The 27,615-nt window shown below is 47.2% G+C and overlaps 1 pseudogene across 1 annotated transcript; it reads right to left on the reverse strand.

Moving 5' to 3' along the window:
• Positions 1–106: 106 nt before the first annotated feature.
• Positions 107–27,615, reverse strand: LOC149464989 (uncharacterized; annotated as a pseudogene). The gene is made up of 6 exons (XR_016312247.1): positions 27,352–27,615; positions 3,443–3,787; positions 3,229–3,326; positions 2,933–3,139; positions 2,259–2,397; positions 107–2,067 (listed from the first exon to the last, which is right to left on the reverse strand). The product of XR_016312247.1 is annotated as an uncharacterized LOC149464989 (transcript).

Raw genomic sequence — 27,615 nt, forward strand, 5'->3', positions numbered from 1 at the left:
CGCTCCAAAAACAGTCATTTTTCAGGTGTTTTTGAGGCGAACCAATGTCAAAGCAGCCTCAGTGTTTGTGAAATCTCCCACCACAAAATGCACTCAGACAATGACAGGTCAGGAAGCCATCTTTATTCTTCTCCTGCCATCAATGGCCAACCCAGTCCCACACTTCAGCCACGTCTTTGGTGAACTCTGACCTCCTTATGAATGGTATCTTCCATGATGAAGATCAGCCATGGAGTATATCTGAGGTGTATATTAGGGGTGCTTCTTCCCCACATGAGAGCTGGGATGTCCAGCAACATTCATCTACAAGACATTTCCCGCACTCAAGGCACTAATACACCTCCAAGGTTGTGTGGGACCCCTGATGTACAGGAAAATGGAACTTCAGTGAGGAACATTTCCCTCACTCAAGACAGGAACGTGGCTTCTCCCTCGTGTGAGATTTCTGTGTGTTGAGAATATATTTCTGTGAAAAACATTTACCGCACTCAGGACAGGACTACGGCTTCTCCCCCCATGTGAGATCTCTGATGTTGGGAAAGATTGGACTTATCTGAAAAACATTTCCCGCACTCAGGGCAGGAATACGGCTTCCCCCCCCGTGAGTCCTTTGATGTGTGTAAAGATGGGCTTTTATTGTAAAACATTTCCTGCACTCAGGACAGGATTATGGCTTCTCACCGTTGTGCAGTCTCTGATGTGAATCCAAACGGGACTTATTTGCATAACATTTCCCACACTCAAGACAGGCATAAGGCTTTTCCCCCGTGTGCAATCTCTGATGTGCGGAAAGATGGATCTTCTGTGAAAAACATTTCCCGCACTCAAGACAGGAGTATGGCTTCTCCCCTGTGTGAGATCTCTGATGCGTGGAAAGATAGGACTTCCGTAAAAAACATTTCCCACACTCAGGACAGGAATGAGGCTTCTCACCTGTGTGAATTTTACGATGTCTGCCAAGCTGTGCTTTTTTTGCAAAACATTTCCCGCACTCAGAACAAGGATATGGCTTCTCGCCCGTGTGAGATCGTTGATGCACAACAAAATCTTGTTTCTGTTTAAAACATTTTCCGCACTCAGAGCAGATATATGGCTTCTCTCCCCTGTGAAATCGTTGATGCACGACCAGTTCTTGTTCCTGTGCAAAACATTTCCCACACTCAGAGCAATAATATGGCTTCTCCTCTGAGTGTGATTTGTGATGTATGGAAAGGTGGTACTTCCTTGAAAAACATTTCCCACACTCAGGACAGGAATGTGGCTTCTCCCCCCTGTGAGATCTTTTATGCACATTAAGACTGGATTTAGCAGTGAACCATTTCCCGCATTCAGAACAGGAATATGGCTTCTCCCCTGTGTGAGATCTCTGATGTGTGAGAAGATATGAATTTTTTGAAAAACATTTCCCGCAGTCAGAACAGGAATATGGCTTCTCCCCAGTGTGAAATCTTTTATGCACTGTAAGACTCGATTTTAAAGTGAAACATTTTCCGCACTCAAAACAAGAAAACGGCTTCTCCCCTCTGTGAGATCTTTTATGCGTAGTAAAACCATATTTAGATTGGAAACATTTCCCACACTCAGGACAGGTATATGGCTTCTCCCCCGTGTGAGATCTTTTATGCACATTAAGATAACATTTATATTGGAAAGATTTCCCGCACTCAGAACAGCAATATGGTTTATCACCTATGTGAGATATCTGATGTCTGTTAAGATCGGACTGAGCTGAAAAACATTTCCCGCACTTAGGGCAGGAATACGGCTTTTCACCTGTGTGACATGACTTATGCATATTAAGAGTAGAGTGAAAATAGAAACGCTTCCCACACTTAGTACATGAGAACCTGTTCTCTGTGTGAATGCCGGCCAGGTCCCGCACAGTCTGAGGTTCCTCAGGATACGAGGAATCCGATGGTCTATCTACACTGGGTGGTGCCGGATGGACATTGGAGGGAGCCGGGTTTGCTCCTGGACTATACTGTGTGATGGCATCATCTTCTACTTTCCAGTCTGGAGCCAAAGTGAGACAATCCTCGGAGGTTTTCCTCATCTCCCGGCCATGGACTAAAATACAAAGACAAAGAGGATTACTAGACAGGAGCTGATTGGTTCCCCCAAACCAGGACTCTGCCCACATCAGGCAGCTTGGTCTCTGAAGAGATTACAATTCCACCACCAAGGTAACTAGGAAATGGGTCAGTGACCAATCAGTGAGCAGTATGGGTGGAGGAATGTATTTTGTGTTCATGACCCACCTGTGCTGATCTCTGTAGGAGTGTCCTCCTCTATAAATGTCCCCGTTATTCCATCCTCCTCCATAGACTGCTGATCATCCCTCACATACGCCTCTTCTTCTGATTTCACCTCAAATTCTATATCGATTGGATCTCCACTCTACATCAAGAGAAGGAGAGAAAATATCATCTGTAAGATAGAAGATTTATTATTGTGACATCACATAGAAAACCCGCACATTGTCTCCATGAGTCCATGTTCTAGATTCTCCGTCCCACCAACCTTGTAATGGTGAGGGATGGTGAGATCTTCCTGTGTGGAATCCCGGGAATGCAGAGGATGGGGACATCTCTCTGGTGGGTTCCCATTACTGGATCCATCTACCTAATGATGGTGAGGGATGGTGTGACCTTCCTGTGTGGAATCACAGGAATGCAGAGGATGGGAACATCTCTCTGGTGGGTTCCCATGACTGGTTCCAACTACCTGATGATGGTGAGGGATGGTGTGATCTTCCTTTTTTCCTTCTGAAAACTCCTCCATCACTCCATACTCCTCATTCTCCTCTTTATACTTTTCTTTAGGAACAATAATATCATCCCCGAGGATTCCACTCGTAATATATCATAAACAATGCATTGTAACAAACATGCTGTGAATAAATCAGAACCACCAATAATTGTCAATCAACTACCTGATGATGGTGAAGGATGGTGTGACCTTCCTGTGTGGAATCCCGGGAATACAGAGGTGGGTTCTTGTAGCTGGATGACTCCACCATGATGTCCTGGTACGGATCTTTGTGTACTTCTGGAATCTCTGACTCCTCCATCCCCCCATCCTCATCTTCATCTTTTATCTCTTCTTGACCATCAACTTTACAATCTCTAAGGTTTCCACTCTGAATATATAATAAAAATGACATCAATGGTAACAATGCAGATAATGTACAGATCCTAATGATACTATCAGTGATTGTTCCTCATCTACCTGATGATGGTGAGGGATGGTTTGAGCTTCCTGTGTGGAATCCCGGGAATCCAGAGGACGGGGACATCTCTCTGGTGGGTTCCCATGACTGGATCCATCTGTAGGAAACACACACACTGACTGAATCCATTGTTTCTATGTGTTTATCAGATGATGGGGGATCTAGGTGGATCCTCCGTACTGCTTTCTCCTTTCCAATAAAGTCTCCTCTTACCCGGTGATGTGAGGGGCGGCTGATTGTCCATCATGACGTCCTTGTAGAGGTCCTTGTGTCCTTCTAAATACTCCCACTCCTCCATGGAGAAATAGACAGTGACACCCTGACACCTTATAGGAACCTGACACACACAATGATACAGTCACCATCCAGACACATCCCTTGTCTGTTACTGGAGAATGTCCCAGAATTCCCGGCACCGCTCACCTCTCCTGTCAGCAGCTCCATCATCTTCTTGGTGACTTCTAGAATCTTCTGCATGTTGTGTCTCTCAGGGTTTAGGGAGTCACATGGAGGCACTGTGATGGTCATAGGGTCACCAGGCTTCACACGAGGACATCTCTGTCATAAAACAGAAACATCATATGATATTTCCAGAATCCTCCTCACCTCTCCGGTCAGGTCTGTGTTTTATTAATAGAGATGAGAGTGATGTCATGTGACCTCCCAGAATCCTCCTCACCTCTCCAGTCAGGTCTGTGTTTTTTTAATAGAGATGAGAGTGATGTCATGTGACCTCCCAGAATCCTCCTCACCTCTCCGGTCAGGTCTGTGTTTTATTAATAGAGATGGGTGTGATGTCATGTGACCTCCCACAATCCTCCACACCTCTCCAGTCAGGTCTGTATTTTATTAATAGAGATGAGAGTGATGTCATGTGACCTCCCAGAATCCTCCTCACCTCTCCTGTCAGGTCTGTGTTTTATTAACCACTAGGGCACTGCCCGCAGTATATATACTGCTACAAGGCGGCCCCTGTGCACAGGATCACGTATATAAACGTAATTCGCATTCCCGCTATTTTCACGGGCTGGGGGTGTCACGATTCGATCCTCGAGGGATCAATCTTTGGTTTCGGCCAGTGATGTCCGGCCAAAGTCGGATGATTGGTCCCTGTCCTAACCTGTCCTCTGTTGACAGTTACACAGCACAGGATATGATGTCAATCTTCTCTGCCCGGGCACGTTCCGTCCCAGAAAGAGAAGTAAACGTGAGTAAAGCAGCACACATTTCCAGTTAGAACACACCTAGGTCACATTGATCACCCCCCCCCCCTCCAGTAAACCCCTTCACTGCCCTGTCACTAGTCTCATTATTTACAGTGTACAGGTTTTTTACTGATCACTGTATTAGTGTCGCTGGAGACTTCCGATAGTGTTGGCGCCCCTCCCCAGATAGCGCCAGTTTGCCCGCTAGTACACCAGTAACCCCATTTAAAACCTTGATCGTCCCCCCCCATTTAATCCCTTCACTGCCCTGTCACCAGTGCCATTAGTACAGTGTACAGATTTTTTTGCTGATCACTGTATTAGTGTCGCTGGCGACTTAGCGTCAGTTAGCGTCCCTCCCAGATGGCGTCAGATTGTCCGCTAGTACACCAGTAATCACATTTAACCCCTTGATTGCTAGGAAGATGCTTATACACAATAAATCTCCATTGCTAGTATAGTGTCTGAACGGATCAATATCTTTGATCAGATCAACACTATACCAGCATTCACATTAGTGTAGCGCCCCCAAAAATGCAGCGTAAGCGGGATCAGCCCTGACACCTGCCAGCACCTGCGTTTAGCCCCTACACCCCCCCCTTCTCCCCCAGCAAGTGCAGTGTAAGTAGATAACTGTCACTTGATACATTTCACACAAAACCGCGGTGTTCGCAGAATCAGGCCTGATTTCTGTTAGCACTAGCAGGTACATTTGTTTGTAGCGGTTCAAGCAGTCCCTGACAGCCACGCGCTCTTTTTCCCGCGAGTCGCACTAGGTACCTGTAAATTTAGTGGCCAAAATGTCCAACCAAAGGTACTCTAGTGAAGAGGCCTACAGGATTCTGAGCATATCAGTTGAGAGCGAAGGGGAAGACTCACTGACAGAATCCGAACCTGTAGACAGCAGCGGCACCCAGACAGATCGCTCGGACGACGGAGAAGAGGTCCCTGCTAAGGTCAGGCGTACCCGACCCCATTTCCAGGTTGCTGAGATGTTACAAATGCATGATGATGCTCATATGCAGCAGAGTGCCAGTACCAGTGCCGCGCTACCTTTTGGTGAACTGGCGAGCACCAGCTGCCTAGTACATCTTGGTCTTATACATACCAGCACTGCAGTATCACTTGGTGATGTGGCAAGTCCCATAAGTGCAGTACAAGCTGGTGCGGTGGCGAGCACAAGCATTGTCCCGCAGCCACCAAGAATTCGCACACAGCCTGTAGAGCCCATAGTGTCCTTCCGGAGGTGCTTGCAAATCCCGATTGGCAGCTCACAAATTATGCAGCACCCGTACTTCCCCCATTCATTGCCCAACCCAGAATTCAGGTGGAAACAGCAAATTTAAATACTCCCCTTGATTTTATGGAGCTGTTTTTCACAGAAGATCTGAATGTATTGACTGTGGATCAAAGCAATTTATATGCACAACAGTTTATCGCCGCCAACCCAAATTCAAACCTTGCCAGAACATTCGCATGGAAACCCATTACGGTTTCTAAATTTAAAGTTTTTTTGGGCCTAACCCTCAACATGGGCATTACTAAAAAAAAGGCAATTGCTGTTGTATTGGTCCACAGACCCAATTCATCATATGCCCGTGTTCTCTGCTGCCATGGCCAGGACTAGATATGAGAATATATGCATTTTATGCATTTCAGCAACAACACACTCAGTTGTCCTCGGGGTGACCCTGAATATGACCGGCTCCATAAAATTTGGCCCCTCGTAAATCACCTTAACCAGAAATTTGCAGCTGTCTATACTCCCCAGCAAAACATCGGCATTGAGGAGTCCCTCATTCATTGTTTTGGCTGCCTTGCATTTAAACAGTTTATCCCTAGCAAGCGTGCCAGATATGGGTCAAGGTGTATAAGAACTGTGAGAGGGCAACAGGCTATACATATAAATTTCGGATTTACGAGAAAAAAGATAGTTACGTGGAGCCCCCCGGATGCCCAGACTACATGGGGAGCAGTGGCAAGATAGTTTTGGACTTGGTGTCACTCTTTTTCCATATGGGGTACCAATTATACCTGGACAATTTTTATTCAAGCGTGCCACTATTTAGACATTTGTACAATTGGCGCATGTGGCGCCATGCGACCTAATCGTCGAGACTTCCCCCAACGGCTTGTCAATACTCATCTTAGAAAGGGGGAAAAAGCCTGCTTGAGAAATGAGGAATTGCTCGCAGTGAAGTGGAAGGACAAACAGGATGTTCTCCTGTCTTCCATTCACACAGATACGGCCATCCAAATTACCACGGCAGCTGGTGTTGTTGAGAAGTCCCTCTGTGTCCACGATTATAACCTTCACATGGGAGGGGTGGACTTCAAAAACCAGATGATGAAGCCGTATTTAGTTTCCCAAAAAGCCAGACGCTGGTGCAAAAAAGTGTCAGTTTATTTCAATTGGCTATATATAATGCTTTTGTTCTTTACATAGCAACTGGACATAGTAGATCCTTCCTAAAATTCCAGGAAGAGATCATCACGGTCCTTTTGTATCCAGAAGGTGCTGTGGCCCAAACCCCCAACCCAGATGCAGTTAGCCGGCTGCATGAGAGTCATTTTCCCAATGCCATTCCTGGTACCCCAACCCAGAGGACCCCCCAAAAAAGATGTTGTGTCTGTAGCAGACATGGAATTAGGAGTGACCGCCACTTTTTTTGTCCCTCTTGTCCTGAGCAACCTGGTCTCTGCTTCAAGGACTGCTTCCGCCGCTACCATACACTAGTGGAGTATTAGTATAGGGTACAGCACGGAACAGCTCAGGGTAAATAAATACACAGGGTCTCAAAAGATGTTAGGTAGTCAGGAGACTGGCTATTGCATTTGGAGAGACCCTAAAATCTTTTTTCAAAAGTTAAAGTTTAAAAAAAAAAAAAAAAAAAAGTAAAAATAAATAAAAAGGTCAAATTCCAAAAACAATTTTTTTTTATTTGCACTAACATACAATTTTAAGGACAAGCTTTCGGGCTATGTCCCCTTCTTCAAAGTCCAAGCAGTACTGTACAAATCCTAGACACCACAGTATACATCAGGGATGATATACTTCACACCTCAATATACAAGAAACCCACTGACAGATGCAACTACCTCCACAGTTCCAGCTTCCACCCCCAACACATGAAACGTGCCATCATACACAGTCAGGCCATCAGATACCACCGAGTATGTTCTGACCCAAGAGACAGATAAACATCTCGGGACATTAGCAGACGCTTCCATAAGAAAGGTTACAAGGACAAAACTATCAACACCGGCATAAACACAGCTTTGAGAACACGAAGAGAAAACCTACTTCTGATCAACATGTCACAAATAATGGAAGCACACCCCGCAATAAGAAACGCTGCAAACTGTGCAACCAAATCAATCCACCAAAAAGTGTCAGACACTCAAAAGGGATCTTCAATATCTCCGGATCATACAGCTGCACCTCCAGTAATGTTGTGTACCTTCTCCAGTGCAGAAAGTGTAGCAAAGGATCTTATGTTGGCAAAACAGGACAGAAGTTGCAGACAAGAATGAATTTGCACAGACATACCATCAAGGAACATAAAGAAGATGACTTTTGCACACCTGTGGGACACCATTTCACACAACCAGGCCACACAATGGGAGACCTCAATATTTTTGTTCTTAAAGGAAATTTCAAATCCATCCAGGAAAGAAAAACTTTTGAACTAAGAATTATAATTCTATTTGACACAAGAGATAACGGCCTTAATTTGGACATGGGATTCCTCACTCATTATCCAACAGTTTTATGACTATTAGCTGAAGCTTGACTCCCTCTGTGTGAGTGTAGTATCCCCCCCCTCCCTCCTCGCTTTTGATGTATCTTATTTCCAGCCTTTATTTTTTTTTCTTCGTCTCTTCTAACATTCTGCTGAAACTTTGTGATTTGTATAGTACTGCTTGGACTTTGAATCAGGGGACATACCCAAAATTGTATGTTAGTGCAAATAAAAAAAGTATCATGGACAGTACTCAATTATTTCTGTCGCAAATGCACTAATACGGCTACAATCACCTAAAAAAAAATGAAAATTGTAAAAACCAAAAATAGTAGTAGTTATTATTTTGTTGTTACTGTTCTACTTTTACTGTTTTATTGTTAGCCATTGCGGTTTTCTTTGCAGGAATGCTTTCAGCTGCACTACCGACCTGTTTATTCTGACAGCAACAGGAACTTGCTCTCAGAATATACATAAATCAGTGTGTGCAATGCTGTCAGATGAGATTTTTCACCCGCAGTTTATAAAAAGAGCATATATACCTAAGCATGGGGGCCTGGGGTGGCCAGTGGGTGGATGGCCCCTATGCTTCGGCATATATATTTTATATATTTGTTGGCACATTTCATGTGTGCCCACCATTAGAAGCAGGTGGATGCAGGGAATATTCTAATGATGGGCATACCACCACACACTTTTTCCTAGCAGAGATATTTCAATAAAAAGTTGTTTTATTGTGTTACTGTTTTATTGTTAACCATTTCAGTTTTGTTTGCAAAAATGTCATTCAGCTGCAGTGCCAACTTGTTTATTCTGACAGCAACAGGGTTTTGCTCTCAGAATAGACATAAGTGTGTACAGTGCTGTCGGATAAGATTTTTCATCCACAGTTAAAAAAGAGCATATATGCCGAAGTATGGGGGGCTGGGGTGGCCAGTGGGTGGATGGCCCCTATGCTTCAGCATATATATTTTATAATATTTTTGGCACATTTCATGTGTGCCCACCATTAGAAGCGGGTCGATGCAGGGAGGTATTCTAATGGTGGGCATACCACCACACACTTTTTCTTGCAGAGATATTTCAATAAAAAGTTGTTTTATTGTGTTACTGTTTTATTGTTAACCATTGTTGTTTTCTTTGCAGGAATGTCATTCAGCTGCAGCACCGACTTCTTTATTCTGACAGCAGCAGGGCCTTGCTCTCAGAATAGACATAGGTAGGTGTGTACAGCGCTGTCGGATGAGATTTTTCATCCAGAGTTTAAAAAGAGCATATATACCAAAGTATGGGGGCCTGGGGTGGGTGGCCCCTATGCTTCGGCATATATATTTTATATTTGTTGGCACATTTCATGTGTGCCCACCATTAGAAGTGGGTGGATGCAGGGCGGTATATTCTAATGGTGGGCATACCACACCCTTTTTCTGGCAGAGATTTCTTCTCTTTTTTTCCATTCAGCCCACAGGCTGCATAAAAAAAAAAAAGAACATAGCATATACACCCAACAAGGATCAGCAACGTACTGGTACATCACTGGACTTTGAATGGTTATACCAGGATGAGGACTACAGCTGCAGACATCATCCTGGTATTGTTTTTTTTAGCCGGCGATCAGCTTTCATGTAAAAGCAATCCTAGTGGCTAATTAGCGGCAGGATTGCTTTTACAAGCAGCGGGAGAAGATGCCGCCCCTCCCCCGCTGCCTTCCAAAGTCTTTTCGGACAGTCCCGTGCCATCGGGGGAACCGGAGAATGCAGTCGGTGTTTCTGCCAGCTGACCATAGAGCTGATGGAGACCAGAATGGTGCCAATCATCTCTATAGTCTAAGAAATCGGAAGCTACAAGCATTTCATCACTTCAGTTTCGCAGGATATAAACAGCGCCATTTGTAAATTGGGAAAGCATCTGATCACACCTATCTTGGTGAGATCAGATAATGTAAGGGCAGAAGAGATATCTAGAGTCTGATAGACCCCAGATCTCTCAAAAAAGAATCTATGACAATGCCCATTGAAGTTATAGGGGATATTTGAATTCCCTGTGATAGCTTTAACAGTGATTAAAAAAAATGAAAGGAACAGTGTACAAATAATTAAAAAAATCAAAATAACTTAAAAAAAAAAAAAAAAAGTATCCTTGCCCCTCCCCCCCCCGCGCACCTGCTTACGCAAGAGTTGACCCTGTGCCAGTATGTAAACAGCGGTTGCACCATGCATGTGAGGTATCGCCGTGAACGTCAGATCAAGGGCAGTAATTCTAACACTAGACCTCCTCTGTAAATCTAAAATGGTAGCTTTTAAAGGATTTTAAAGTGTTGCCTATGGATATTAAAAATGTCTGCAGTTTGTCGCCATTGCACGGGGCATGCGCAGTTTTAAAGCATGTCATGTTTGGAATATTTACTCGGCATACCATCATCTTGTATACTTTACCAAATAATTTGCCAATAAATTGTGTCCTTGTGCATTAAAATAAAAAAATTAAAAAAAAGGTTTTTTTTCACAAAATTTGCGTTTTAAAAATCGCTGCGCAAGTACTATATGACATAAAAAATTTTGGCACCCACCATTTTATTTACTAGGGTGTTTGCTTTAAAAAAATATATAATGTTTGAGGGTTCAAATAATTTACTACCAAAAATACAGATTTTTTTCATTTGAACAAAACGTGTCAGAAAAGGCTTGGTCTTCAGGTAGTTAGAAGAGTGAATGATGTGTGGCATAAACTTCTAATGCTGGGCATAAAATGCCCCCACCCCCCAAAACGACCCCTTTTTTGGAAAGTAGACACCACAAACTATTTGCAGAGAGGCCCGTTGAGTCAATAGAAGAATTTATTTTTTTACCAAATGTTTTTGGAAAATGACAAAAAAATTTTTTTTCTTACACAAAATTGTCACTTAAATAATTTATTGCTCACACATGCCATGGGTATATGTGGAATTACTCCCCAAAATACATTCTGCTACTTCTCCATGGGGTATGGGGGTACCACATGTGAGAGACGTTTTGGCAGTCTAGCCAAGTACAGGACCCCAAAATCCAATAAGCACCTTCAGGCTTTTAAAGGACTTTATTTACTCATTACACTTCCAGACTACCTATCACAGTTTCGGAGGCCCTGGAATGCTAGGATAGCACTAAACAACCCCCCCCCCCCCGCAAATGACCCCTTTTTGGGAAGTAGACACCTCAAGGAATTTGATAAAAAGCATTGTGAGTATTTTGCAGATCTCATTTGTTGCCACAAGTTTTTGGAAAATGAAGAAAGAAAACAAAAACAAATTTTTTCTTTTTTTTATATTTCGAAACCTTGTGAGAAAAAATGAGATCTGCAAAATACTCACCATGCCTCTTTTTAAATTCCTTGGGGTGTCTACTTTCCAGAAAAGGGTCATTTGGGGGGGTTTGGTGCTATCCTGGCATGTCAGGGCCTTCAAAACTGTGATAGGTAGTGAGGATGTGAAATGAGGAAGTTATGCACCTTCAGAATTTCAAAGTGGTCATTGGATTTCAGGCTCCTGTATGTGGCTAGGCTCCCAAAAAGTCTCACACATGTGGTACCCCCACACTCAGGAGAAGTAGTAGAATGTATTTTGCGGTGTAATTCTACATATACCCATGGCGTGTGTAAGCAATATATCATTTAAGTGACAACTTTGTGTAAAAAAAAAAAAATGTTTTTGTCATTTTCAAAAACTTGTGGAAAAAAATAAATCTTGCATGGACTCAATATGCCTCTCAGCAGATAGTTTAGGGTGTCTACTTACAAAAAAGGGGTCATTTGGGGGTGTTTGTATTGTCCTGTTATTTTAGCACCTCAAGAACTGTGATGAGAAGTCAGAAAGTAAAAGTTGTGTAAATTCTATTATCTATCCCATAGTGTGTAGATGCTACAACTTTCACACAAAGCAATCAATATACACTTATTGGGATTTCTTTTTACCAAAAACATGTAACAGAATACATTTTGTCCTAAATTTATGACTAACTTATAGTTTATTATATATTTTTTATAGCAAAAAGTAAAAAATATTGTTTTTTTTCTAAATTTAAGGTCTTTTTTTGTTTATAGCGCAAAAAATAAAAAGCACACAGGTGATCAAATACAACCAAAAGAAAGCTCTATTTGTGTAAAAAAAAAAAAGATATAAATTAAATTTATGTACAGCATTGCATAACAGCGCAATTGTAAGTTAAACTAGCACAGTGCTGTATAGCAAAAAATGGCGTAAATTGCAGTATCTATACCATAGTTTATAGATGCTATACCGTATTTTTCGCTCCATAAGACGCACCTAGGTTTTATGAGAAAAAACGAGAAAAAAAATATTCTGCAACAATGAACTGCAGACATAGTACAGGAGACGGTCAGAGACTGCGGAGACAGTACAGGAGGCGGTCAGAGACGGCGGAGACAGTACAGGAGGCGGTCAGAGACGGCGGAGACAGTACAGGAGACGGTCAGAGACTGCGGACACAGTACAGGGGATGACCAGAGACTGCAGACACAGTAAAGGAGACGACCAGAGACTGCGGACACAGTAAAGGAGACGACCAGAGACTGCGGACTTAGTACAGGAGACGGTCAGAGACTGCGGACACCGTACAAGAGACGACCAGAGACTGCGGACACAGTACAAGAGATGACCAGAGACTGCAGACATAGTACAAGAGATGACCAGAGACTGCAGACACAGTACAAGAGATGACCAGAGACTGCGGACACAGTACAAGAGATGACCAGAGACTGTGGACACAGTACAAGAGATGACCAGAGACTGCGGACACAGTACAAGAGATGACCAGAGACTGCGGACACAGTACAGGAGATGACCAGAGACTGCGGACACAGTACAGGAGATGACCAGAGACTGCGGACACAGTACAGGAGATGACCAGAGACTGCGGACACAGTACAGGAGATGACCAGAGACTGCGGACACAGTACAGGAGATGACCAGAGACTGCGGACACAGTACAGGAGATGACCAGAGACTGCGGACACAGTACAGGAGATGACCAGAGACTGCAGAAAGTACAGAAGATGACCAAAGACTGCAGACAGAACATGAGATGACCAGAGACTACAGACAGAACAGGAGATGACCAGAGACGGCAGACATACTACAGGAGATGACCAGAGACTGCAGAAATACTACAGGCGATGACCAGAGACTGCAGACATACTACAGGAGATGACCAGAGATTGCAGACATACTACAGGAGATGACAAGAGACTGCAGACATACTACAGGAGATGACAAGAGACTGCAGACACAGTACAGGAGACGGTCAGAGACTGCGGAAACCGTACAGGAGATGACAAGAGACTGCAGACACAGTACAAGAGATGACCAGAGACTGCAGACAGAACAGGAGATGACCAGAGACTGCAGACATAGTACAGGAGATGATTAGAGACTGCAGACAGTACAGGAGATGACCAGAGACTGCGGACATAGTACAGGAGATGACCAGAGACTGCAGACATACTACAGGAGATGACAAGAGACTGCAGACATACTACAGGAGACGACAAGAGACTGCAGACATACTACAGGAGACGACCAGAGACAGCAGACATAGTACAGGAGATGACCAGAGACAGCAGACATAGTACAGGAGATGACCAGACACTGCATACAGTACAGGAGATGACCAGAGACTGCATACAGTACAGGAGATGACCAGAGACTGCATACAGTACAGGAGATGACCAGAGACTGCAGACAGTACAGGAGATGACCAGAGACTGCGGACACAGTACAGGAGATGATCAGAGACTGCGGACATAGTACAGGAGATGATTAGAGACTGCGGACATAGTACAGGAGATGACCAGAGACTGCAGACATACTACAGGAGATGACAAGAGACTGCAGACATACTACAGGAGACGGTCAGAGACTGCGGAAACAGTACAGGAGATGACAAGAGACTGCAGACACAGTACAAGAGATGACCAGAGACTGCAGACAGAACAGGAGATGACCAGAGACTGCAGACAGAACAGGAGATGACCGGAGACTGCAGACATACTACAGGAGATAACCAGAGACAGCAGACATAGTACAGGAAATGACCAGAGACAGCAGACATAGTACAGGAGATGACCAGAGACTGCATACAGTACAGGAGATGACCAGAGACTGCATACAGTACAGGAGATGACCAGAGACTGCAGACAGTACAGGAGATGACCAGAGACAGCAGAAATACTACAGGAGATGACCAGAGACTGGGGACACAGTAAAGATGACCCGCGACTGCAGAAAGTACAGGGGATGACCAGAGACGGCGGACAGTGCAGGAGATGACCAGAGACTGCGGACACAGTTCAGGAGATGACCAGAGACTGCGGACACAGTTCAGGAGATGACCAGAGACTGCGGACACAGTTCAGGAGATGACCAGAGACTGCGGACACAGTTCAGGAGATGACCAGAGACTGCGGACACAGTACAGGAGATGACCAGAGACTGCGGACACAGTACAGGAGATGACCAGAGACTGCGGACATACTACAGGAGATGACCAGAGACTGCGGACATACTACAGGAGATGATCAGAGACTGCGGACATAGTACAGGAGATGATTAGAGACTGCGGACATAGTACAGGAGATGATTAGAGACTGCGGACATACTACAGGAGATGATCAGAGACTGCGGACATACTACAGGAGATGATCAGAGACTGCGGACATAGTACAGGAGAGGATTAGAGACTGCGGACATAGTACAGGAGATGACCAGAGACTGCGGACATAGTACAGGAGATGACCAGAGACTGCAGACAGTACAGAAGATGACCAGAGACTGCAGAAAGAACAGGAGATGACCAGAGACTGCAGACAGAACAGGAGATGACCAGAGACTGCAGACAGAACAGGAGATGACCAGAGACTGCAGACAGAACAGGAGATGACAGGAGACTGCAGACATACTACAGGAGATGACCGGAGACTGCAGACATACTACAGGAGATGACCAGAGACTGGGGACACAGTACAGATGACCCGCGACTGCAGAAAGTACAGGGGATGACCAGAGACTGCGGACATAGTACAGGAGATGATTAGAGACTGCAGACATACTACAGGAGATGACCAGAGACTGCGGACATACTACAGGAGATGACCAGAGACTGCAGACAGAACAGGAGATGACAGGAGACTGCAGACATACTACAGGAGATAACCAGAGACTGCGGACACAGTTCAGGAGATGACCAGAGACTGCAGACACAGTACAGGAGATGACCAGAGACTGCAGACACAGTACAGGAGATGACCAGAGACTGCGGACACAGTACAGGAGATGATCAGAGACTGCGGACACAGTATAGGAGATGATTAGAGACTGCAGACATAGTACAGGAGATGACCAGAGACTGCGGACATAGTACAGGAGATGACCAGAGACTGCAGACAGTACAGAAGATGACCAGAGACTGCAGACAGAACAGGAGATGACCAGAGACTGCAGACAGAACAGGAGATGACCAGAGACTGCAGACAGAACAGGAGATGACCAGAGACTGCAGACAGAACAGGAGATGACCAGAGACTGCAGACAGAACAGGAGATGACAGGAGACTGCACACATAGTACAGGAGATGACCAGAGACTGCAGACATAGTACAGGAGATGACCGGAGACTGCAGACATACTACAGGAGATGACCGGAGACTGCAGACATACTACAGGAGATGACCAGAGACTGGGGACACAGTACAGATGACCCGCGACTGCAGAAAGTACAGGGGATGACCAGAGACTGCGGACACAGTACAGGAGATGACCAGAGACTGTGGACATACTACAGGAAATGATCAGAGACTGCAGACATAGTACAGGAGATGATTAGAGACTGCAGACATAGTACAGGAGATGATTAGAGACTGCAGACATAGTACAGGAGATGACCAGAGACTGCAGACATACTACAGGAGATGACCAGAGACTGCGGACATACTACAGGAGATGACCAGAGACTGCAGACATACTACAGGAGACGACCAGAGACAGCAGACATAGTACAGGAGATGACCAGACACTGCATACAGTACAGGAGATGACCAGAGACTGCATACAGTACAGGAGATGACAAGAGACTGCAGACATACTACAGGAGATGACAAGAGACTGCAGACATACTACAGGAGACGACCAGAGACAGCAGACATACTACAGGAGATGACCAGAGACTGGGGACACAGTACAGATGACCCGCGACTGCAGAAAGTACAGGGGATGACCAGAGACTGCGGACAGTGCAGGAGATGACCAGAGACTGTGGACATACTACAGGAAATGATCAGAGACTGCAGACATAGTACAGGAGATGATTAGAGACTGCAGACATAGTACAGGAGATGATTAGAGACTGCAGACATAGTACAGGAGATGACCAGAGACTGCGGACATACTACAGGAGACGACCAGAGACTGCGGACATACTACAGGAGACGACCAGAGACAGCAGACATAGTACAGGAGATGACCAGAGACTGCATACAGTACAGGAGATGACCAGAGACTGCATACAGTACAGGAGATGACCAGAGACTGCAGACATACTACAGGAGATGACCAGAGACTGCATACAGTACAGGAGATGACAAGAGACTGCAGACATACTACAGGAGATGACAAGAGACTGCAGACATACTACAGGAGACGACCAGAGACAGCAGACATACTACAGGAGATGACCAGAGACAGCAGACATAGTACAGGAGATGACCAGACACTGCATACAGTACAGGAGATGACCAGAGACTGCATACAGTACAGGAGATGACCAGAGACTGCAGACAGTACAGGAGATGACCAGAGACTGGGGACACAGTAAAGATGACCCGCGACTGCAGAAAGTACAGGGGATGACCAGAGACTGCGGACAGTGCAGGAGATGACCAGAGACTGCGGACACAGTTCAGGAGAAGACCAGAGACTGCGGACACAGTTCAGGAGATGACCAGAGACTGCGGACACAGTTCAGGAGATGACCAGAGACTGCGGACACAGTTCAGGAGATGACCAGAGACTGCGGACACAGTACAGGAGATGACCAGAGACTGCGGACACAGTACAGGAGATGACCAGAGACTGCGGACACAGTACAGGAGATGACCAGAGACTGCGGACACAGTACAGGAGATGACCAGAGACTGCGGACACAGTACAGGAGATGACCAGAGACTGCGGACATACTACAGGAGATGATAAGAGACTGCAGACATAGTACAGGAGATGATTAGAGACTGCAGACAGTACAGGAGATGACCAGAGACTGCGGACATAGTACAGGAGATGACCAGAGACTGCAGACATACTACAGGAGATGACAAGAGACTGCAGACATACTACAGGAGATGACAAGAGACTGCAGACATACTACAGGAGATGACAAGAGACTGCAGACATACTACAGGAGACGACCAGAGACTGCAGACACAGTACAGGAGACGGTCAGAGACTGCGGAAACAGTACAGGAGATGACAAGAGACTGCAGACACAGTACAAGAGATGACCAGAGACTGCAGACAGAACAGGAGATGACCAGAGACTGCAGATCGAACAGGAGATGACAGGGCACTGCAGACATAGTACAGGAGATGACCGGAGACTGCAGACATACTACAGGAGATAACCAGAGACTGCAGACATAGTACAGGAGATGACCAGAGACTGCATACAGTACAGGAGATGACCAGAGACAGCAGAAATACTACAGGAGATGACCAGAGACTGGGGACACAGTAAAGATGACCCGCGACTGCAGAAAGTACAGGGGATGACCAGAGACTGCAGACATACTACAGGAGATGACCGGAGACTGCAGACATACTACAGGAGATGACCAGAGACTGCAGACATACTACAGGAGATGACCAGAGACTGCAGACATACTACAGGAGATGACCAGAGACTGGGGACACAGTACAGATGACCCGCGACTGCAGAAAGTACAGGGGATGACCAGAGACTGCGGACATACTACAGGAGATGACCAGAGACTGCAGACAGTACAGAAGATGACCAGAGACTGCAGACAGAACAGGAGATGACAGGAGACTGCAGACATACTACAGGAGATGACCAGAGACTGCAGACATACTACAGGAGATGACCAGAGACTGCAGACATACTACAGGAGATGACCAGAGACTGCAGACATACTACAGGAGATGACCAGAGACTGCAGACATACTACAGGAGATGACCAGAGACTGCAGACATACTACAGGAGATGACCAGAGACTGCAGACAGAACAGGAGATGACCAGAGACTGCAGACATACTACAGGAGATGACCAGAGACTGCAGACATACTACAGGAGATGACCAGAGACTGCAGACATACTACAGGAGATGACCAGAGACTGCAGACATACTACAGGAGAAGACAAGAGACTGCAGACATACTACAGGAGAAGACAAGAGACTGCAGACATACTACAGGAGATGACAAGAGACTGCAGACATACTACAGGAGATGACAAGAGACTGCAGACACAGAACAGGAGACGGTCAGAGACTGCGGACACAGTACAGGAGACGGTCAGAGACTGCGGAAACAGTACAGGAGATGACAAGAGACTGCAGACAGAGTACAAGAGATGACCAGAGACTGCAGACAGAACAGGAGATGACCAGAGACTGCAGATCGAACAGGAGATGACAGGAGACTGCAGACATACTACAGGAGATGACCGGAGACTGCAGACATACTACAGGAGATAACCAGAGATAGCAGACATAGTACAGGAGATGACTAGAGACTGCAGACAGTACAGGAGATGACCAGAGACTGCAGACAGTACAGGAGATGACCAGAGACTGCAGACAGTACAGGAGATGACCAGAGACTGCAAACAGTACAGGAGATGACCAGAGACTGCAGACAGTACAGGAGATGACCAGAGACAGCAGAAATACTACAGGAGATGACCAGAGACTGGGGACACAGTAAAGATGACCCGCGACTGCAGAAAGTACAGGAGATGACCAGAGACTGCGGACACAGTACAGGAGATGACCAGAGACTGCGGACACAGTACAGGAGATGACCAGAGACTGCGGACATACTACAGGAGATGATCAGAGACTGCAGACAGTACAGGAGATGACCAGAGACTGCGGACATAGTACAGGAGATGACCAGAGACTGCAGACAGTACAGGAGATGACCAGAGACTGCAGACAGTACAGGAGATGACCAGAGACTGCAGAAAGAACAGGAGATGACCAGAGACTGCAGACAGAACAGGAGGTGACCAGAGACTGCAGACAGAACAGGAGATGACAGGAGACTGCACACATAGTACAGGAGATGACCAGAGACTGCAGACATACTACAGGAGATGACCGGAGACTGCAGACATACTACAGGAGATGACCGGAGACTGCAGACATACTACAGGAGATGACCAGAGACTGCAGACATACTACAGGAGAAGACAAGAGACTGCAGACATACTACAGGAGATGACAAGAGATTGCAGACATACTACAGGAGATGACAAGAGACTGCAGACATACTACAGGAGATGACAAGAGACTGCAGACACAGAACAGGAGACGGTCAAAGACTGCGGACACAGTACAGGAGACGGTCAGAGACTGCGGAAACAGTACAGGAGATGACCAGAGACTGCAGACAGAGTACAAGAGATGACCAGAGACTGCAGACAGAACAGGAGATGACCAGAGACTGCAGATCGAACAGGAGATGACAGGAGACTGCAGACATACTACAGGAGATAACCAGAGACAGCAGACATAGTACAGGAGATGACTAGAGACAGCAGACATAGTACAGGAGATGACCAGAGACTGCAGACAGTACAGGAGATGACCAGAGACTGCAGACAGTACAGGAGATGACCAGAGACTGCAGACAGTACAGGAGATGACCAGAGACTGCAGACAGTACAGGAGATGACCAGAGACTGCAGACAGTACAGGAGATGACCAGAGACTGCAGACAGTACAGGAGATGACCAGAGACTGCAGACAGTACAGGAGATGACCAGAGACAGCAGAAATACTACAGGAGATGACCAGAGACTGGGGACACAGTAAAGATGACCCGCGACTGCAGAAAGTACAGGGGATGACCAGAGACTGCTGACAGTGCAGGAGATAACCAGAGACTGCGGACACAGTTCAGGAGATGACCAGAGACTGCGGACACAGTACAGGAGATGACCAGAGACTGCGGACATAGTACAGGAGATGATCAGAGACTGCGGACAGTACAGGAGATGACCAGAGACTGCGGACAGTACAGGAGATGACCAGAGACTGCAGACAGTACAGGAGATGACCAGAGACTGCAGAAAGAACAGGAGATGACCAGAGACTGCAGACAGAACAGGAGGTGACCAGAGACTGCAGACAGAACAGGAGATGACCAGAGACTGCAGACAGAACAGGAGATGACCAGAGACTGCAGACAGAACAGGAGATGACAGGAGACTGCACACATAGTACAGGAGATGACCAGAGACTGCAGACATACTACAGGAGATGACCGGAGACTGCAGACATACTACAGGAGATGACCGGAGACTGCAGACATAGTACAGGAGATGATTAGAGACTGCAGACATAGTACAGGAGATGATTAGAGACTGCAGACATAGTACAGGAGATGATTAGAGACTGCAGACATAGCACAGGAGATGACAAGAGACTGCGGACATACTACAGGAGATGACCAGAGACTGCGGACATACTACAGGAGATGACCAGAGACTGCAGACAGTACAGAAGATGACAGGAGACTGCAGACAGTACAGAAGATGACAGGAGACTGCAGACAGTACAGAAGATGACAGGAGACTGCAGACATAGTACAGGAGATGACCGGAGACTGCAGACATACTACAGGAGATGACCGGAGACTGCAGACATAGTACAGGAGATGACCGGAGACTACAGACATATTACAGGAGATGACCGGAGACTGCAGACATAGTACAGGAGATGACCAGCGACTGCAGACATATTACAGGAGATGACCAGAGACTGCAGACAGTACCGGAGATGACCAGAGACTGCAGACATAGTACAGGAGATGACCAGAGACCGCAGACAGTACAGGAGATGACCAGAGACTGCGGACACAGTACAGGAGATGACCAGAGACTGCAGACACAGTACAGGAGATGACCAGAGACTGCGGACGTAGTAAAGGTTATGAAAAGAGACTGCGGATACAGTACAGGAGATGATCAGAGACTGCAGACAGTACAGGAGATGACAAGAGACAGCAGACAAAGGAGATTACCAGAGACTGCAGACATAGTACAGGAGATGACCAGAGACTGCAGACATAGTACAGGAGATGACCAGAGACTGCAGACATAGTACAGGGGATGACCAGAGACTGCAGACATAATACAGGAGATGACCAGAGACTGCGGACACAGCACAGGAGATGATCAGAGACTGCGGACACAGTACAGGAGATGACCAGAGACTGCGGACACAGTACAGGAGATGACCAGAGACTGAGGACACAGTACAGGAGATGACCAGAGACTGCGGACACAGTACAGGAGATGACCAGAGACTGCGGACACAGTACAGGAGATGACCAGAGACTGCGGACACAGTACAGCAGATGAACAGAGACTGCGGACGTAGTACAGGTTATGAAAAGAGACTGCGGATACAGTACAGGAGATGATCAGAGACTGCGGACGTAGTACAGGAGATGAACAGAGACTGCGGACACAGTACAGGAGATGAACAGAGACTGCGGACACAGTACAGGGTATGACCAGAGACTGCGGATACAGTACAGAAGATGACCAGAGAATGCAGACATACTACAGAAGATTACCAGAGACTGCAGACATACTACAGCAGATGACCAGAGACTGGGGACACAGTACAGATGACCCGCGACTGCAGAAAGTACAGGGGATGACCAGAGACTGCGGACAGTACAGGAGATGACCAGAGACTGCGGACACAGTACAGGAGATTACCAGAGACTGCGGACACAGTACAGGAGATTACCAGAGACTGCGGACACAGTACAGGAGATGACCAGAGACTGCGGACACAGTACAGGAGATGACCAGAGACTGCGGACACAGCACAGGAGATGACCAGAGACTGCGGACACAGTACAGGAGATGACCAGAGACTGCGGACACAGCACAGGAGATGACCAGAGACTGCGGACACAGCACAGGAGATGACCAGAGACTGCGGACACAGTACAGGAGATGACCAGAGACTGCGGACACAGTACAGGAGATGACCAGAGACTGCGGACACAGTACAGGAGATGACCAGAGACTGCGGACACAGTACAGGAGATGACCAGAGACTGCAGACACAGTACAGGAGATGATCAGAGACTGAGGACACAGTACAGGAGATGACCAGAGACTGCGGACGTAGTACAGGTTATGAAAAGAGACTGCAGACAGTACAGGAGATGACCAGAGACTGCGGACACAGTACAGGGGATGACCAGAGACTGCAGACACAGTACAGGAGATGACCAGAGACTGCGGACACAGTACAGGAGATGATCAGAGACTGCAGACAGTACAGGAGATGACTAGATACTGCAGACATAGTACAGGAGATGACCAGAGACTGCGGACGTAGTACAGGGTATGAACAGAGACTGCGGACACAGTACAGGAGATGACAAGAGACTGCAGACACAGTACAGGGTATGACCAGACACTGCGGATACAGTACAGGAGATGACAAGAGACTGCGGACATAGTACAGGAGATGACCAGAGACTGCAGACATACTACAGTAGATGACCAGAGACTGGGGACACAGTACAGATGACCCGCGACTGCAGAAAGTACAGGAGATGACCAGAGACTGCGGACACAGCACAGGAGATGACCAGAGACTGCGGACACAGCACAGGAGATGACCAGAGACTGCGGACGTAGTACAGGGTATGAACAGAGACTAAGGACACAGTACAGGAGATGACAAGAGACTGCGGACAGAGCACAGGAGATGATCAGAGACTGCAGACATAGTACAGGAGATGATCAGAGACTGCAGACATAGTACAGGAGATGATCAGAGACTGCAGACATAGTACAGGAGATGACCAGAGACTGCAGACATAGTACAGGAGATGACCAGATACTGCAGACACAGTACAGGAGATGACCAGAGACTGCGGACGTAGCACAGGAGATGACCAGAGACTGCGGACACAGCACAGGAGATGACCAGAGACTGCGGACACAGTACAGGGGATGACCAGAGACTGCGGACACAGCACAGGAGATGACCAGAGACTGCGGACACAGCACAGGAGATGACCAGAGACTGCGGACACAGCACAGGAGATGACCAGAGACTGCGGACACAGTACAGGAGATGACCAGAGACTGCGGACACAGTACAGGAGATGACCAGAGACTGCGGACACAGTACAGGAGATGACCAGAGACTGCGGACACAGTACAGGAGATGACCAGAGACTGCGGACACAGTACAGGAGATGACCAGAGACTGCGGACACAGTACAGGAGATGACCAGAGACTGCGGACACAGTACAGGAGATGACCAGAGACTGCAGACACAGTACAGGAGATGATCAGAGACTGAGGACACAGTACAGGAGATGACCAGAGACTGCGGACGTAGTACAGGTTATGAAAAGAGACTGCAGACAGTACAGGAGATGACCAGAGACTGCGGACACAGTACAGGGGATGACCAGAGACTGCAGACACAGTACAGGAGATGACCAGAGACTGCGGACACAGTACAGGAGATGACCAGAGACTGCGGACGTAGTACAGGTTATGAAAAGAGACTGCGGATACAGTACAGGAGATGATCAGAGACTGCAGACATAGTACAGGAGATGATCAGAGACTGCAGACAGTACAGGAGATGACTAGATACTGCAGACATAGTACAGGAGATGACCAGAGACTGCGGACGTAGTACAGGGTATGAACAGAGACTGCGGACACAGTACAGGAGATGACAAGAGACTGCGGACACAGTACAGGGTATGACCAGACACTGCGGATACAGTACAGGAGATGACAAGAGACTGCGGACATAGTACAGGAGATGACCAGAGACTGCAGACATACTACAGTAGATGACCAGAGACTGGGGACACAGTACAGATGACCCGCGACTGCAGAAAGTACAGGAGATGACCAGAGACTGCGGACACAGCACAGGAGATGACCAGAGACTGCGGACACAGCACAGGAGATGACCAGAGACTGCGGACGTAGTACAGGGTATGAACAGAGACTAAGGACACAGTACAGGAGATGATAAGAGACTGCGGACAGAGCACAGGAGATGATCAGAGACTGCAGACATAGTACAGGAGATGATCAGAGACTGCAGACATAGTACAGGAGATGACCAGAGACTGCAGACATAGTACAGGAGATGACCAGATACTGCAGACACAGTACAGGAGATGACCAGAGACTGCGGACGTAGTACAGGAGATGACCAGAGACTGCGGACATAGCACAGGAGATGACCAGAGACTGCGGACACAGCACAGGAGATGACCAGAGACTGCGGACACAGTACAGGGGATGACCAGAGACTGCGGACACAGTACAGGAGATGACCAGAGACTGCGGACACAGTACAGGAGATGACCAGAGACTGCGGACACAGCACAGGAGATGACCAGAGACTGCGGACACAGTACAGGAGATGACCAGAGACTGCGGACACAGTACAGGAGATGACCAGAGACTGCGGACACAGTACAGGAGATGACCAGAGACTGCAGACATAGTACAGGAGATGACCAGGGACTGTAGACCTTTGGAGAGGGAGGGTGAGCGGGTACCTGAATTTGACAGGTACCCGCTTCCACTTCCATGGAGTTGTCCTCCCTTTAGTGTGGGCACTCAGCTGTGACAGCCGGGTGCCCAATGCGCATGTGCGAGAAGCGCTGCGCTTTGTGAATGGCCCAGCTTCTTCTGGGACACGACAGGTCCCAAAAGACGCCGGGCCATTCACAAAGCGCAGCGCTTCTCGCACATGCGCATTGGGCACCCGGCTGTCACAGCTGAGTGCCCACACTAAAGATGCCGGCGCGGGAAGAGTGTGTAGAGCTGGACCGAGGAACAGGTAAGGTCCTGCTGCAGATAAGAGTTGAGCGGCCGGCCCGGTATTCTGACACGGCGTGGAAATACCGGACCGACTGCTCCATAAGACACTGACATTTTCCCCCCTTTTTTGGGGGAAAAAAGTGCATCTTATGGAGCGAAAAATACGGTAACTTTCACACAAAGCAATAAATATACACTTATTGGGATTTTTCTTTACCAAAAACATGGGAGCAGAAAACATTTTGTTCTAAATGTATGACTAAGTTTGAGTTTACTATATATTTTTTATAGCCAAAAGTAACAAATGTTGTTTTTTTCAACATTTTCGGTATTTTTTTGTTTATAGCACCAAAAATAAAAAGCGCACAGGCTATCAAATACCACTGAAAGCTCTATTTGTGTGAAAAAAATGAAGTAAATTTCGTTTGGGTACAGCATTGCATGACCGCGCAATTACCAGTTGAAATAGTGCAGCGCCGAACAGCAAAAAAACGGCGTGGTCATTAAGGGGGGTAAATCCTCTGGAGGGCAAGTGGTTAATAGAGATGAGAGTGATGTCATGTGACCTCCCAGAATCGTCCTCACCTCTCCGGTCTGGTCTGTGTGATGTCATGTGACCTCCCAGAATCCTCCTCACCTCTCCGGTCAGGTCTGCGTTTTATTAACTAGCTGCCGATCGCAGATAGCCGAATGACGGCTACACTGCGGCCGGCCAGTTCTGAGTGGACGCCATATGATGTCCTCCCAGAACGCGCTCTCCTGCGCGCCCCAGGGGGCGCGCACCCGGCGATCTCCGTGATCGCTGTGTCCTGCGCACCCGGGAATCTCCGTGATCGCTGTGTCCTACGGACACAGCTGATCACGTGATGTGGTAAAAGGAAAATCACAGCGGCCTTTTACCACGTGATCAGCGGTGTCCAATGACACGCTGATCAGAGGGAAATGCAAGTGCCGGTTCTCGGCTGCACTTTCCTCACGCTGTCAGATCGTGAGGAAAGTACTGCCGAGAACCGGCAGTTGTCAGAGCGGGGATCGGCACCGATCATCAGGGCACTGATGATCAGTGCCCTGATGATCGGTGCCCAGCAGTGCCACCCGCAAGTTCCGCCCACCTGTGCCCAGCAGTGCGCCCACTAGCTCCGCCCACCTGTGCCCAGCAGATCACCCACCTGTGCCCAGCAGTGCACCCACCTGTGCCACTCTGCAGTGCCACCTACCTGTGCCCAGCAGTGCCACCCACCTGTGCCCAGAAGTGCCACCCACCTGTGCCCAGAAGTGCCACCCACCTGTGCCTACCCACCAGTGCTGCCAGTGTCGCCAGTCAGTGCCCAGGGGTTGTGCCAGTCAGTGCTGCCAGTCAGTGCCCAGCAGTGATGCCAGTCAGTGCTGCCAGTCAGTGCCCAGCAGTGATGCCAGTCAGTGCCATCTATCAGTACCCATCATCAGTGTCACCTATCAGTGCCGCCTATCCGTGACACCTCATTAGTGCTGTCTATCAGTGCCGCCTATCCGTGCCACCTCATTAGTACTGCCTATCAGTGCCCTTTAGTGCTGCCTATCAGTGCCCATCAGTGCTGCCTCATCAACGCACATCAGTGAAGGAGAAAAAATACCTGTTTGAAAAATGTTATAATAGAAACAAAGAAAATTTTTTATTTATAGCACAAAAAGTAAAGCGCCCAGTGGCAATTAAATACCACCAAAAGAAAGCTCTATTTGTGAGAAAAAAATGATCAAAATTTCATACGGGTACAATGTTGCATGACCGTGCAATTGTCAATCAAAGTGCGGCAGCGCTGAAAGCTGAAAATTGGCCTGGTAAATAAGGGGGTATAAGTGCCTGCTAGGCAAGTGGTTAATAGAGATGAGAGTGATGTCATGTGATCTCCCAGAATCCTCCTCACCTCTCCGGTCAGGTCTGTGTTTTATTAATAGGGATGAGAGTGATGTCATGTGACCTCCCATGAATCCTCCTCACCTCTCCGGTCAGGTCTGTGTTTTATTAATAGAGATGATAGTGATGTCATGTGACCTCCCATGAATCCTCCTCACCTCTCCGGTCAGCAGGTAGATGATCTCCAGGGTGAGGTTTAGTATCCTCTCAGTCATGTGACTCTGATCCTCCTCCATCCTCAGTCGTGTTGTCATTTTATCTATTCCGGCTTTCTTATAGAGAGATAATTTTGACAAACTGAAGTAAGAATTATTTGGAGTTTCCTGTAAATATAAAATCAGATCTTATCTCCTCTGCTGCCACTTCCAGAAGTGTCTCCTCTCTACGTCGTACCATGAGGAATTTCTTGGCTCTACCTGACA

The sequence above is a fragment of the Staurois parvus genome, unplaced genomic scaffold (assembly GCF_062004578.1).
Source record: "Staurois parvus isolate SC_StPar_1 unplaced genomic scaffold, SC_StPar_1.0 ptg000144l, whole genome shotgun sequence".
In the NCBI taxonomy this organism is placed as follows: Eukaryota; Metazoa; Chordata; class Amphibia; order Anura; family Ranidae; genus Staurois; species Staurois parvus.